Source organism: Sorex fumeus, unplaced genomic scaffold (assembly GCF_029834395.1).
Source record: "Sorex fumeus unplaced genomic scaffold, SorFum_2.1 ptg000022l, whole genome shotgun sequence".
NCBI lineage: Eukaryota > Metazoa > Chordata > Mammalia > Eulipotyphla > Soricidae > Sorex > Sorex fumeus.
The window spans coordinates 7,751,581-7,767,979 of NW_026606079.1; positions in this window are offsets into that span (position 1 = coordinate 7,751,581).

The window sequence follows — 16,399 nt, forward strand, 5'->3', positions numbered from 1 at the left end:
ATTTAATAGAAACAAAAATATATCAAATTTGTTAAATTAATAGTTTTTCAAAAACCAGATGTGAGTCTAACACAGCTGCTAACAAGTTTATTCTATAACTGTATTAGTAGGGCAACTATAAGTAAATAAGTAATGAATTTGATCAAATTAATGAAGTTTTATGGAACATATGGCTGGAATTCTAACTTTTTCAGTGATGCAGAATAGCATTATTTAAAGAAATTTTCTTAGAGAAATGAAAGTGGAGATAAAGAGAGATCCGTGTTCAAGAGAGCACATGGGCTTCTCCAAATGGAAAAAAATCCTTGAGTTCTGATTTCTGGTCATACATGTTAGAAGTCTGGAAAACATCTCTCCACCCAGCAGGAGAGAAAACCTGACCAAGTGTAACTCAGAGACTCACTTTCAGTTTATCTGTGAATAGTAAGAAAGGGGAAATGGACAGAGCAGTAAATTAGGATTATCTAAAGAAATGTACCTAGAGATATGCAAGGAGAGAGAGAGGGGAGGGGAGGCACAGGATTATGAAAGGAAGGACAAAGACAGCCCAAATACAGAATCTGGTCATCATCACGTGAGCCATCCTTCTCCTTTATTGATCCCTAGGAGCCTGTATGGGTTCTCTGTGTCTCTCTCTGTCTCTCAGTCTGTCTCCCTCTTAGGTGTATCGATTTCAATACAGACACTGAAATGTTATTGTGTATATCCCTTTTTCAACTGTCTACGTTTAGTTCTTATCCAGTGATCATATCTAACTATTCCTGTCATTTTGATCCTTCTCTGTCCTTCAAAAACCACACACTTGTAGCAAGCTTTCAACCACTGATCCGTCTCACTGTCCCCTGTTACCTGACACTGAATATTAATCTCACACCAAAGTTTATATACCACAGAAGAGTGCATTTATTCTATATCTGTCCCTTTACTTCTGACTCACTTCACTCAGCCTGATACTCTCCATTTCCCTCCTTTTGTTGGGTCACACCGGAAATGCACAGGGGTTACCCTTGGCTCATGCACTCAGGAATTACACCTGGTGGTGCTTGGGAGACCATATGGGATGCTGCGAATCGAACCCGGGTTGACTGCGTGCAAGGCAAACGCCCTACCGGCTGTGCTATTGCTCCAGTCCTCCACTTCCCTCCTTTTATAAGCGAATTTCGTGATTTCATTTTTCCCGGTGACTGTATAGCATTCCATTGTGTAGATGTGTTGTATTTCATCCAGTCATCTGTTCTCAGATACTCAGGTTGTTTCAGAATAAGCTATTGTGAATATAATATTGTGATGCGATAAACAGAGACATGTCCATTTAGACAATTTGGAAATATATTTCCAATTAGTGCTTTGAGATCTTTGGGTCGATGAAAAGAGTGGAATTTCTGGGTCACATAGAAGCTAATTTTTTAGCATACTGTGCAGTATCCAAAGTTTTCCAAAGAGTTTGAACCCGTTGATATTTTTACCAACAGAGAATGAGGATTGCATTTCCCCCACATCTATGCCAACACAGAATGTTTTGATTCTTTGTGATGTGTGCCTTTCTCTCTAGTGTGAGGTGATATCTCAATAGTGCTTTAATTTGCATTTTTCTGATAAGTGATATAGACAATTTGTTCATACCATTCTCTGCCTCAAATTCTACTTAAGGATATATTCATTTAAAAGCTCATTTTTATTTTTTTATTTTTTTCCCCTTTATTATATTTTATTTTTTTTAAAGTTGTAGATTTACAATTTTTTGTGCTTTGGTTTCAATTATACAATGATCAGATACCCATCCCTCCACCAGTGCCCATTTTCCACCACCATGGATAATATCCCTCCCACCCCCATCCCCCCATCCCCCCGTCTCTGTGGCAGGGCAATCCCCTGTGTTCTCTCTCTCCTTTTGGGTGTTGTGGTCTGCAAAAGAGGCATTGAGTGGCAAACATGTTCAGTCCATAGTCTACTTTCGACATGCATCTCCCCTCCTGGGAGGATCCTCCAAACATCCTTTATTTGGTGCTCCCTTCTCTATCTGAATAGCCCTTTCCTCTAGGATACCCGGCTGGCCTCTAAGTTATGGAGTAATCCTCCTGGTGCTGATCTCAGCTATTCTTGTGTATTAATCTCATACTTTGTTACTTTATATCCCCCAGATGAATGCAATCTTTCTATGTCTATCCCTCTCTTTCTGACTTATTTCGCTTAGCATGATACTTTCCATATTGTACCACTTGTATGCAAATTTCATGACTTCATCTTTTCTAACAGCTACATAGTACTCCATTGTGTAGATGTACCAAAGTTTCTTTAACCAGTCATCTGTTCTTGGGCATTCAGGTTTCTTCCAGTTTCTGGCTATTGTAAAGAGGGCTGCAATGAACAAACAAGTGCAGATGTCACTTCGACTATACATTTTTGCCTCTCTGGGATATATTCCCAGGAGTGGTATTGCTGGGTCAAATGGGAGCTCAATTTCTAATTTTTTGAGAATCGTCCATACTGTTTTCCAGAAGGGCTGAACCAGTGGACATTCCCACCAACAGTGAAGGAGTGTCCCTTTCTCGCCACATCCACGCCAGCATCGGTTGCTTTTGTTCTTTTGAATGTGGGCCAGTCTCTGAGGTGTGAGATGGTATCTCATTGTGGTTTTGATCTGCATCTCCCTGATGATTAATGATGTAGAGCATTTTCTCATGTGCTTTTTTGCCATTCGGATTTCTTCTTTGAGAAAGTTTCTGTTCATTTCATTGCCCCATTTTTGGATGGGGTTGGATGTTTTCTTCTTGTGGAGTTTAACCAGTATTTTGTATATCCTGGATATCAACCCCTTGTCAGATGTGTATTCGGTGAATATCTAAAAGCTCATTTTTAGATAGGGTTTATTTTTCTCTTATATTTTTCAAGTCCTTTATAAAAGTTTTATTAATTCTACATAAGATAAGTCTGTGGGTCTTGTACAGGGACTATAAAACCCAGCACCAGGAAGAGAACAGTGCAGAAGCTTCTGCCCATGTGCCTGGCTGTCCTAGCCGGAGACCCTTGGAGGAGGCCGGATTGAGTCTCCCTCCCCTCCTGTAGCAGAGCTCCGGCAGCCAAAGACCTCCAGAACCAGCCACAACCATGCTGAGACCACTCTCCACACGCATGAAGGTACCGGCAGAGGAACAAAGGCATGCGGGTCCTGCGGCTGAGATCTCCAAGCCTGCTCGGATCAGGGCTGAGCACCCTCCACCCAATCCTCCATCTTCCAGTAGGCAGGGGTCATACCCACCAACTGGCTCCCTGGCACCAAACAATGGCCAAGACCCAGAGACTACAAAATCCAACTCTCTGAAGCATGTGGCCACGACGTCTTATTATCTCATTCTTGCTTTGGACAACCTGACAGGCTTCGAATGTAACTTGCCCACATGGCAGAGTCTGGCAAACTCCCTGTGGCGTATCCTATATGCCAAAACCCAGTAACAATGATGGGTCTCATTATCCTAACCCTGAAAGATCCTTGAATATGGCACTTTTTAAAATGTCAGGTCTAGGACGAAGGAGACTTTATTGGTGCCTGCTCGAGGCAATCAATGAACAACAGGATGATCGTGATCGTGATCGTGACATAAGATAAGTAGCGAGTTTTATTAACTCTACATAAGATGAGTAGTGAGCAGATACTTTTCCCCAGTATTTGGGTTGTCTTTTGATTATGGTCATCATTTCATTTACTATAATTGGGCCATATTTAAAAAGTAGCTGACAACTCAAAGCATGAAATGAGTGAAAACTTTGGCTCCACATTGATCCAAAATAGTTTATGGGAGGGAAATTAAAACAAGAAGACAGTGACCATGTGTTTGTACTCAGGTGAAACACAAAATGTTTGTCATGGGCTGATCACAATCACAAACCAAAATCACCTTCAATGTTGGATGCAGAAACAGACTAGTGAGTCAGTGACCCTTCAGATGGAATTGTGACCAATGTGGATCGGTCATTGCAGGTTCAGAGTCAGGACACAACTCACGTGTCTTCACAGCACAGAGCCTCACTCAGCCTCTGTGCACATAACAAGGACCTAAAATGTGGTTCCTCCTTCCACAAACAAAAGGTGAAACAAAATCTTCTCTGGACTCACTTCCCACTGCCTTCTCAGAGTCACCAGGGCTCAGCACTCCCTCCTCAGACTAAGATGAACCTCAGTTACTTTCTTTGTCTCCTGGAATCCAAAAGCATTAACTAGTGGAGGTGATCATAGTCGTGTTCACGTAGTACCAAATACAGTAGCCAAAATGCACACACAACACACAACCACAACGTACAGTTCTGTTTGTTTCCTCATTCAGCCATGGAGCCCATTTTTTCTCTCCTTCAGTTCTGGTTGAAGGGCAATGATCATTGTTTTCTTCCTTTTCTGAGACTCCCAAATCTCCTTGTCAGTATTTTCATCAGGTCAGAGAGCACTGAGAGGATTGTTTCTCTCCCACACCCACAGAGCATCGGTTGTTCTGATGTTCTTACCTGGATTCAGTCCACATCCATTAAACAATAGAATTATGGTTTCAATGTTCCTGGTGCTCTGTGGGAGCAGAGCATGTAAATGCTCGGTGGTCTGGGCATGGATTGGGTGAAGTCCCTCCGAAATAAACAATCTATTTAGCTAGTGCTGTGACTCTAGTAACTTCTGGCAGCCAAAAAGCCTGTGGTGTTTTCTCAGTGGAACTGGGAGGACCACAGGTCGGTTGGCAGAAATAACAGTAGGTTCTGGTGCTGATGGGGTATCACTGAGGCCTGTGACATCCCTCGGTGAACAGGCTTTAAAGAATATCATGAACTTATAGAAATTATCCCATGAGTCTCAGGAATATAAATTCTCAGTCCAAATGTATAGAATTCATAGCCCAGAACAAATCCTTGCATATGTTATGGTGTATCATTGGGAAAGGATTCCATCTCCTGGAGTGGAGCAAGGAAAATCTCTCCTGTGTAATCTCCAGGCGGCTAGGGAAGCCCCAGGGGCTCTCCCCTTCTCTGGCCAAGGTGGAAGCGGCTTGGGCCTCTCCCCTACCCCTGGCGGTCCATATCCTAGATTGATGGAGGAGTAAATGAGGGCCAACCCGGCTGATTGATCAGTTGCCATTTATTCCATTCTCCCCATGCTCCTGTTCCACTCTCTCTGAGCCCCCCATTCTAGTCTCACACTGGCCCTCATTCCTGTTTCTCCCACTTATCTCTCCACACTCCATCTCGCAGCCTGGTCTCTATCTCTTCAGGCGCTTGCTACTGTATTCTTCTACATTTTTCTCCCTCTGTCCCTCTTGCTAGACTCTCTGCCCTCCATCTTGTTGTCCTGCTCTCTGTCTCTCCAACTCTCTCGCTTCTCCAGTTCCCCAGCACTGCGGGTAGACACCACACTCTTTCAGTAGCAAGATCAACATAAGGAAACCCTTCCTGATCATCCATCAAGCTCAAGGGCTGAAACACCATTTAGGGGTGTTCCTCTTCTCCTTAGTTCCAGTAACTTAATTAACACCTTAATTAACATCATAATCCTACTTCTTAATATTAGTTATTTTGTATGGACACAGTAAGAGATACAATGAGCTTGTAGTGTGGCTATCCGAGGAACATATTGCCACGGACTCAGATTACAGTGCTCAGGCCAGATTAATCTTTACTAACCCTAGGAGGGACAGAATATAGTTATTACTGTTTTGATCATGACAGAATTTGTCCGTGACTATGCTCTTAACTTATAGTAAAATATTATGACACTTTGACCAGGCCCATTTCGTGCCAGGGTAGCACATAGCTCACAGCTTGCCCTGGGTCCATCCAGTCGCTCGCTGGAACCCTGATTTTGGGGTGCTAATAAGTAAGGGAAACTGAGGCTTATGTAGAGAGAACAGATCTCCAGGAAGTAAAAATCATTCAGGGTCAGTTAACTCCCAAGTTACTAAAGCATAACATTAACTGTCTTCTTGTGTCCATACAATAAGGACATTGCTCTGAATTTACTATGCAAAGGACTTAAGAAGAGAAAAACAATATTTACAAGTCAGCAGAGCACAAAGAAAAAGTTACAAATAAAGGCAGAGGAATGGGAGAACTGTGATGGGAGCAACCCAATAAACCTAAGCTCTCTGCGACAAGACAGAAAGGACAAACCAATGTTATCCTCCACTCTACTACAAATGGTGTAATGGGAAAACAACACCACACACAAAGACAACAATAGAAGTTAGATTGAATGCATATCTCACAGTAGATGCAGAATTTCATTAAAAGTGGACTTATGGTCCAGCTTTGACAGCAGAATCTTTAAAATACACAGAGGAAAACCTCGACCAGTCTCTCCATGACACTAATCATTAAAGGGCTCATCTATAGTTTCACTCCATTGGCAAAGAGAAGAGAAACGGAAATAAATAAATGGAACTAAATCAGTTACAAGATTTTCATGAGAACGTAAATGATATTAAAATTGAAGTAACCAACTGACTGGAAGAAAATGTGTACCCACCAAACATCAGATATTCATAGCACTCACCAAGCTCAACATCAGAACAAATAGCACTGTAGCACTGTCCTCCTGTTGTTCATCGATTTGCTCGAGGAGCACCAGTAACGTCTCCCAACAAATTGTGAGACTTGTTGTTACTGTTTTTGGCATTGAATACATCATGGGTAGCTTGCCAGGCTTTGCCATGTGGGCGAGAAACTCTTGGTAACATGCCAGGCTCTCTGAATTGAACCCGGATCGGCTGTGTGCGAGGCAAACACCCTACCCTCTATGCATCACTCCAGCCCGTCAGAACAAATAACACACGAAAAAATGATGTGGAAATAAATAGATTATTTACTAAAGCAACATTTCTGTGGGCTGTAGACATATGAAAAGGTGTTTATCAACACTATAAAGGAAATGTTAATATAAAGGACAATGAAACCATCTCTCCCCAGTGAGAATAGCTTATATCAAAAATAATGGAAACAAACAGTTTTGGAAGGTTGCCAAAGAAAACACCGTTTCTATGTTTCTGTGAACTTATCTAAAGAAAACACTGTAAGACTTCTCTTAAAAGTGAAAATGGACGGACCGGAACGCCCTCTTCCCATGGGGTTTTAGTCGCCCCCACACCCCCGGCTCATACCTGCTGACCACAAGGCTCCCATGCAGCCACCATCCTTTCCAGAGAAGAGAGAGTGAATGAGGCAACACCCTTTCCCCTACGGGCAGACATGATGGCCTGGATTAACGCATAGTCCTTTCACTTTTCTGCTCCAAGCTGCTGGGTTCTGCATTAAGTCCTTGTGTTTCTGGGGCCGTGGCCGGGCTGGAGAGCCACTCGCAGGGGGCACCTGGTGACCTCGGTAGGGCGTGAAGGACGGACCGGAACGACCCCCTTCCCATGAGGTTTTAGTCGCCCCCACACCCGCGGCTCATACTTGCTGTCCACAAGGCTCCCATGCAGCCGCCATCTTTCTTTCCAGAGAGGAGAGGGCGAATGGGGCAACACCCTTTCCTCTCCAGACAGACATGATGGCCTGGATTAACGCATTGTCCTTTCACTTTTCTGCTCCAAGCTGCTGGGTTCTGCATTAAGTCCTTGTGCTTCTGGGGCCGTGGCCGTGCTGGAGAGCCACTCGCAGGGGGCACCTGGTGACCTCGGTAGGGCGTGAAGGACAGACCGGAACGCCCCCCTTCCCATGAGGTTTTAGTCGCCCCCACACCCCCGGCTCATACTTGCTGTCCACAAGGCTCCCATGCGGCCGCCACCTTTCTTTCCAGAGAGGAGAGGACGAATGGGGCAACACCCTTTCCACTCTATACAGACATGATGGCCTGGATTAACGCATAGTCCGTTCACTTTTCTGCTCCAAGCTGCCGGGTTCTTCATTAAGTCCTTGTGCTTCTGGGGCCGTGGCCGTGCTGGAGAGCCGCTCACGGGGCCCTACCGAGATCACCAGTTGCCCCCCCGCGAGCGGCTCTCCAGCACAGCCACGGCCCCAGAAGTACAAGGACTTAATGAAGAACCCGGCAGCTTGGAGCAGAAAAGTGAACGGACTATGCGTTAATCCAGGCCATCATGTCTGCCCGGAGGGGAAAGGGTGTTGCTCCCTTCCGCCCTCCTCCCTCTGGAAAGAAAGATGTCGGCCACACGGAGCCTTGTGGACAGCAGGTATGAGCCGGGGGTGTGGGGGCGACTAAAACCTCATGAGAAGGGGGGCATTCCGGTCCGTCCTTCATGCCCTACCGAGGTCACCAGTTGCCCCCCGCGAGCAGCTCTCCAGCACAGCCACAGCCCCAGAAGCACAAGGACTTAATGCAGAACCCAGCAGCTTGGAGCAGAAAAGTGAAAGGACTATGCATTAATCCAGGCCATCATGACTTCCCGGAGGGGAAAGGGTGTTGCTCCCTTCCACCCTCCTTCCTCTGGAAAGAAAGATGGCAGCCGCATGGGAGCCTTGTGGACAGCAAGTATAAGCCGGGGGTGTGGGGGCGAGTAAAACCTCATGGGATGGGGGGCGTTCCGGTCCGTCCTTCATGCCCTACCGAGGTCACCAGGTGCCCCCCACGAGCGGCTCTCCAGCACGGCCACGGCCCCAGAAACACAAGGACTTAATGCAGAACACAGCAGCTTGGAGCAGAAAAGTGAAAGAACTATGCGTTAATCCAGGCCATCATGTCTGCCCGGAGGGGAAAGGGTGTTGCTCCCTTCCGCCCTCCTCCCTCTGGAAAGAAAGATGGCGGCCACACAGAGCCTTGTGGACAGCAGGTATGAGCCGGGGGTGTGGGGACGACTAAAACCTCATGGGAACGGGCGCATTTCGGTCTGCCCTTCACGCCCTACTGAGGCCAGCAGTTGCCCCCCACGAGCGGCTCTCCAGCACAGCCACGACTCCAGAGCACAGAAACCAATTTATTAACTATCTGACTTTCAGTAGAAATACTTCCAGGGTCAATAGGTAAAATAGCAGAAATCCAAAACCAACATTTATTTCTTGAACCCAGCTTTAGAAAGCAAATCACTTCACAATGCTTTTTCAGCATGTCTGATTTGGGGGGGGGGGAAACTCTAAATAATAGTGGTGAATCTTTTAATGAAACAATGAATCTAATCAAAGCAGATAGAGTGTTAACTAGAATTCATCTGCCTCACAGGGACTGGGAGGGGTGGGGGGTGGGGTCTTATTGGGGTTCTTCCTGGTAAAAAAATAAGTAGTGGTAAAGGGAAATGTGTTTGATATTTGCATGACTGAGACCTAAACCTGAAAGCTTTGTAACCTTTCCCACAGTGATTCAATAAATAAATAAATTTATAAAAAAAAAAGTGAAAATGGAATCTCCAAGTTACAACTGATTCTATTTTTGGTAGCTTCACCCTAGCTTGAAAACAGTCATTTGAGAAAATACACGTAGACATACGTTTATTGCAGCGTTTAGAATAGTTGCCAAGGCATGGAAACAATCCTAATGCTTAATGACAACTTTATGGATAAGGAGTTGTGCAGTATATAACAATGGGATACTGTGCAGTTATAAGCAAAGAAAATATGGCAGCGTTTTCTGCACCATGGATGGAACTAGAAGATATCAAATTAAGTGAAGTTAGTCAGAGGGAGAAGAACAAAGTCAGACAATCTTATTCACCTGTGGTACACAGAGAACAGAGCGTCAGGATGGACAGGATCCAATGATAACGCTCCTGCATCCTAACCACACTCTAGGGTTCTCGAGAGGAGTCAGGCGGAGGCTCAGATCCCTGGGAAGGAGAGGCCGAGCATAGGGGCCGCAGCAGAGTGTGGAAGTCTGTGAGAATTTGTTGCTGGGAGAAGCGCAGGGAGTTTGTGACCCACCAGCATCAACACTCAGGCTATTGTCATCATATTCCCTCAGTGACAGTAAAAAGGGAAGGAGAGAAATCTCTCCATTCTGTGAAAAGAAATGATCTTGATTAAAGAAAAATCAACCACACCTGACCTAGCAGGACATAACATTCTCTAATGGACTCTGAGAAAGGATGAGAAATAAGAAAATTTGTAATAGGAGAGAAAGCAATTATTAAAATGTATTAAAATGTATATAGGTGATATACTTAATTTTGGACACTACTTCCACTACCCAGCCGTCGCCACACTCCAGGACGCTTTCCGGACCCGCGTGGCTGCAAGCGGCCGCGCGACACATCATAAAACACTAAATACCCACCTTCCGGAATTGTCCTACCATATTTGATAGGGTTCAAATATGGTAACACCTACAAGGGTGATTAGAGGTCGCCCCAAAAGCCTCTATCCCTCTCAGAAAGACTGGCAAGCTACCGAGAGTATTCCGCCCGCACGGAAGAGTCTGGCAAGCTATCCGCTGTGTATTCGATATGCCAAAACCAGTAACTACAACTGGTCTCATTCACCTGACCCTGACGGCTTCACCGACATGGCAGCACTGAGAAGGATGAGAAAGGAGAGGCCGACAAAATCTCAAGGCCGACCTAGGCTGCCACAACGAAGGAAGACAAAAATGATCGTCTGTACTTTCAATGCACGTACGCTAGCATCAGATGCATCCATCGAGGACCTGATGGTACAAGCGCGAATGATCAAGTACGACATCATTGGTCTGACCGAGACAAGAAGGCACGAATCTCACCATGCCGTTTTCGACACTGGAGAAGAATTGTTCCTCGGAACAAGCGATAAAAGAGGTGTTGGAGGCGTCGGTGTCCTTGTCAACACAAACTTGGCCAAGAGCATTGATTTGTTCGAATGCCTAACAACCCGAATCGGACGTTTACATTTGAATAGATGTGGCTCACTGCCTGCAGTTTCTATCTTCGTTGTCTACGCACCAACATCTCATTATGATGAAAGAGAAATCGAGAAGTTCTACATGGAACTAGAGAAGTTCTATAAAGAAGACCACACCTTCTACAAGATCATTGTGGGCGATTTTAATGCCAAGATAGGACCGAGAAGATCAGCTGAAGAACTTCACATCGGGACCCATGGCCTAGAATGGAACGAACAGGGTGAGAGACTGTCTGAGTTCATCATGTCGACCAAGACCATTCATGGTAACTCACAGTTCCAGAAGGCAGAATCTAAACGATGGACATGGGAGTCTCCCGGTGGACGATTCCACAACGAAATAGACCACATCATATTCAATCGACGGTTTTGCCTCACTGATGTCGCTGTTGTTCCAAAATTTCGAACGGGATCGGACCACCGTCTCCTTCGTGCAAAATTCTACTTCACAGAGCGGGGAGAAAGGGCTGCAAAGTTCAAAAAGAGAACTCCCAGAATGACCACCAACTGGGAACTCTTTGGTACTATTGCGGCAACATGGGAAGATGCCATTGTTGACAACATTGACGAGGAATACGATCGACTGGTTCAGCACCTCCATGAATGTGCGAGGAACGCCAAGAGAGAGATAGCCACAAAAAGTCGCCTATCTTCGAAAACTCTTGAGCTAATTCGCCAGCGTGGTTTGGCGCATGCCTCAGGCAACCGCAAGCTAACGTCCGAGCTTGCAAAGCAGTGCAGAGATGCGATCAAGGAAGACCTCAAAGAGAGAAGAGCAGAAGTACTGGTAGATGCGGCAGAAGCCGGGAAAAGTATTCGTAACGCCCGCCTGTCTTTCGCCAACTATAAGACCAAGATGACAGCCCTCCGACGTCCTGATGGATCCATCACATCCTCCAGAACGGCAATGGAGAAGATTATCCATGACTTCTACTCAAATCTCTTCGATAGCCATGTCCACTTGCCGAAAAACCAAATTCCACAGGATGGATATGTCGTTCCCAACGTTCTCCCTTCCGAAATCCAACACGCCATTTCGTCGGTAAAGAAACAAACAGCACCCGGCCCAGACAAGGTCAGACCTGAACACCTGAAGAACCTGCCGTCAGTACTCATCAATACACTGGCTCGGCTCTTCACTCGCTACCTGTCTGAATGCAAGGTTCCATCCCAATGGAAAACCAGCAGGACCGTACTACTGTTCAAGAAGGGAGACATCCATGACATTGGCAACTATCGCCCGATCTGCCTACTGTCTGTCATCTACAAGTTGTTCACTCGAGTCATCCTAAATAGGATTGGCAGAACACTAGATGAAGGACAACCATGCGAGCAAGCAGGGTTCCGCAAAGGATTCAGCACCATCGACCATATCCACACAATAACCAAGCTCATTGAGGTTTCTCGGGAGTTCAAGATGCCGCTCTGTTTAACATTCATTGATTTAAAGAAGGCCTTTGATTCTGTTGAGACAGAAGCGGTCATTGAAGCCCTAGCCAATCAGGGCATTCAAGCCCAATACATCAGGATCCTCCGTGAGCTGTATTGCGGATTCACTACCAGGATCTCACCATTCTACAAAGAAGTGATCGTTGATGTCAAGAGAGGGGTGCGGCAGGGTGATACCATTTCACCGAAACTCTTCAGTGCCACCCTCGAGAACATCATGCGACGACTGGAATGGGAAGGAATGGGAGTGAAGATAGATGGTCGGCAGCTACACCACCTCCGCTTTGCTGATGACATTGTTTTAATAACACCAAACATCAGCCAAGCGGCACAAATACTGGCCGACTTTGACCGTGAGTGTGGAAAGGTAGGACTACAGCTGAATCTTACGAAGACAATGTTTATGAGAAACAGCCTTGTTCCTGACGCCCCATTCGCTCTCAATGGAACGACCATCTCCGAATGCAACAGCTATGTGTACCTAGGTCGAGAGGTCAACATGAAAAATGACCTGGCACCCGAGCTGCGCAGGAGGAAGAGAGCAGCTTGGAACGCCTTCAAGAACGTCGAAGAAATAGCTAAGAGGACGAAGAACCTCCGGCTCCGAGCACATCTCTTTGATTCCACTGTTCTTCCTGCATTAACATATGCCTCAGAGACCTGGGCCCTACGCAAACAAGATGAGAACGCTATTCAGGTCTCCCAAAGAAGAATAGAAAGAGCTATGCTTGGAATATCACGTTTCACTCAAATGAGAGAAAGAATCCGGAGTTCTGACATCCGTCGACGATCAAGGATCAGGGACGCTGTCTCATTTGCCAAGGTGTCGAAAATCAGATGGGCTGGTCACATAATGAGATTTAAAGACGACCGTTGGACCAGAGCTGTTACTGACTGGATTCCACGGGATGTCAAAAGATCACGTGGCCGCCCACCTACCAGATGGTCAGATTTCTTCGTCAAGATCATGAACGATGGGTCTGAGGCCCTTCATGTTCCCGGAGCAAACAGATGCCATTGGGCTACACTAGCACGCGACAGGGACAAATGGAGACGTTACTGGCGCCTGCTCGAGCAAATCGACGACTAACGGGAAGTTAAGTGATTAAGTGATTAAGTGATACTTAATTTTATTCATATATTTAAACTAAAGAGTAAAGAGGACCCCCCTCCCCAGCCTCTCTCCCCTCTCTCCCCTTGCCTCTGGAGCACAGCCCTGGAATCCTTGGATCACAGCACTCCCTGGTGGTCAAAAACAACCCTGCAACTCTCCTGTCTCCCTCAGCAGGTTTGTGTCTGGGCTCACAGGGACTTGCCCTCACTGTGTGTATTTTGTACAATAATACACAGCGGTGTCCTCAGTTACTGAGTTACTCAGTTTTAGATAAACTTGGTTCTTGCAGGTGTCCCTGGAGATGCTGACTTGAGACTGAAGACTCGGTTTATAGTATGTACTTCCATCACTCCATATACCACCAATCCAATTCAGTCCCTTTCCAGGGGCCTGGCCAGCCTATTGTACATCATAGCTTTTTAGAGGGAATCCGGAGACTGAGAAGGTGAGGGACAGCGTTTGCGAGGGCATCAATGGGCTTGGTCCTGACTCCTGCAGCTCTTCCTGGGACAGGGCAACTGGGGACAGAGACCCACAGTGAGTCACGGGTTCGGAAGCCCCATGCCCTGCCCATCTTGGAGCCTCTGTCCAGGAAACTCTCACATCCTGGAGCTGCCACCAAAAATAGGAGGAACCAGTGCTGATGCACGTTCCTATCCACGAGGTCCATGATCTCAGACACCGTGTAGGGGGAGGGAGAGTCCGGGTTGGGGTGAGTGTAAACGTGGTTTTAATCCTGGGTCCTGAATGCAGATTTGCATATGGGATCCTCTGTAGAGAAAAGAGGGGACCTGGGGGAGGATGTTGTGTGGGGTCCCTGGGAGGAGGTACTGAGTGTGGTTCAGAGCACTCAGGTTTGTCCCTGGGGCCCTGTCAGAGCCGGGCCTCTTCCTCCAGCACAGGAAACGTGCTAAGGAGCTCTCAGGAAAAAAGAGTTGCTCAGGGGGAAACGGCAGGTGGGAAAGAGAGCCCCCTTTGTCTCAGGTCCCTGATGACCAAACCCAGCCCCCAAGGCCTCTACCCTTTAGACAGGCCCCTGCCCCTCCGTGTCCCTGTGGTGGCCCACTGAATATGGAAAACCTTACAGGCAGTGGAATTGTCCCTGTGAATTATGACTTTGCCTGTTCCAATCCATGTCAATCAAATTTCACATTTTTTTTTAACTCAGCCCTCAGGTGCTCAATGGAATTATGAGCTGAGTTTTTTCACACATTTATTTATTTATGTACCTTGGATAAAAATCCATTTTTCTTGAGCATCTACACTCTGAAATATTCAAGGCAGTTATTAGGGTGGATTTGTTCTTTTTCACTGGTGCTGAGCCTATTTAAAGAAAAGTAAGATGCCTCACCTATTGTCTGTCATCTGCAAGATGTTTACTCGAGTCATTGTGAATAGGATTGGCAGAACTCTAGATGAAGGACAACCATGCGAGCAAGCCAGGTCTGAAAAGGATTCAGAAAGATCAACCATATCCACACGATAACCAAGCTCATTGAGGTTTCTCGGGCGTTCAAGATGCCTCTCTGTCTAACGTTCATTGATTTAAAGAAAACCTTTGATTCTGTTGAGATGGAAGTGGTCATCAAAGACCTAGCCAGTCAAGGCATTCAAACTCAATACATCAGTATCCTCTGCGAGCTGTATTACAGATTCACTACCAGGATCTCACCATTTTACAAAGAAGTGATCATCTGTGGTGAGAGGGGTTTGGTAGGGTAATAACATTTCACTCAAACTCTTCAGTGCCACCCTCGAGAACGTCATGTGACGACTGGAATGGGAATGAATGGGAGTGAAGATAGGCGGTCGGCAACTACACCACCTCTGCTTTGCTGATGACATCGTTATAATAACGCTAAACATTAGCCAAGTGGCACAAATGCTGGCAAACATGTACTTTGATTGTGGAAAGGTCGGACTTCAGCTGAATCTCACGAAGACAATGTTTATGAGAAACAGTCTCTTTCCTGATGTTCTATTCGCTCTCAACGGAACAACCATCTCCGAATGCAACAGTTATGTGTGCGTAGGTAGAGAAGTCAACATGATGAATGACCTGGCACCTGATTTTCCAAGGAGGAAGAGAGTGGCTTGGAACACCTTCAAGAGGGTTGAAGAAATAGCTAAGAGGATGAAGAACCTCCGCCTCCGGGCACATCTCTTCGAATCCACTGTTCTTCCTGCATTAACATATGCCTCAGAGACCTGGGCTCTATGAAAGCAAGATAAGAACGCTATTTGGGTCTCTCAAAGCGTAATAGAAAGAGCTATGCTTGGAGTATCACGTTTCACTCAAATGAGAGAAAGAATCCGGAGTTCCAACCTCTGTCGACATTCAAGAATCAGGGATGCTGTCTCATTTGCCAAGGTGTAAAAAATCAGAAGGGCTGGACACATAATGAGATTTAGAGATGACTGCTGGACTAAAGTCATTACTGCCTGGATTCCACAGGATATCAAAATACTGCATGGCCGCCCACGTACGAGATAGTCACACTTCTTCGTCCAGACCCTGAATGATCAATTTGAGGCTCTTCGTGTTCCTAGAACGAACAGATGCCATTGGGCTAAACTAGCACGCAACAGGGACAGATGGAGACGTTACTGGCTCCCGCTAGAGGAAATCGATGAGTAACTGTATGTCAAGTGATCAATTGATCAAGTGACCCGAGGACTGAGTTCACTTGAAGGCGCCAGAAAATATGCTTTACAATTTGATGTTTAAGAAAGTCAGCACTAAAGATCAAAAGTAATCTACACACCTACCAGGTTCTACAAAGTTCTGCTAAGATAGACACAGAGACATGCAAACAACAACGCAGGCAACGTGAGTATTTAGATGGATGATATTACATCTCAGGGACCAGGTGGCTATAGGATTCATAACCACTCTCGTGTATAAGCACGTGACTTACTGTGTCTGTCCCCAGGTGTCTATCCCAAAGCTTCTGCAGGTCCAGGACAGTGAACCCTCACAGATCTGACCCACCTGCACTGTCTCTGTATCTTCAAAATCATCAGTTTCCAGGGGAGATGGGCTCCCAG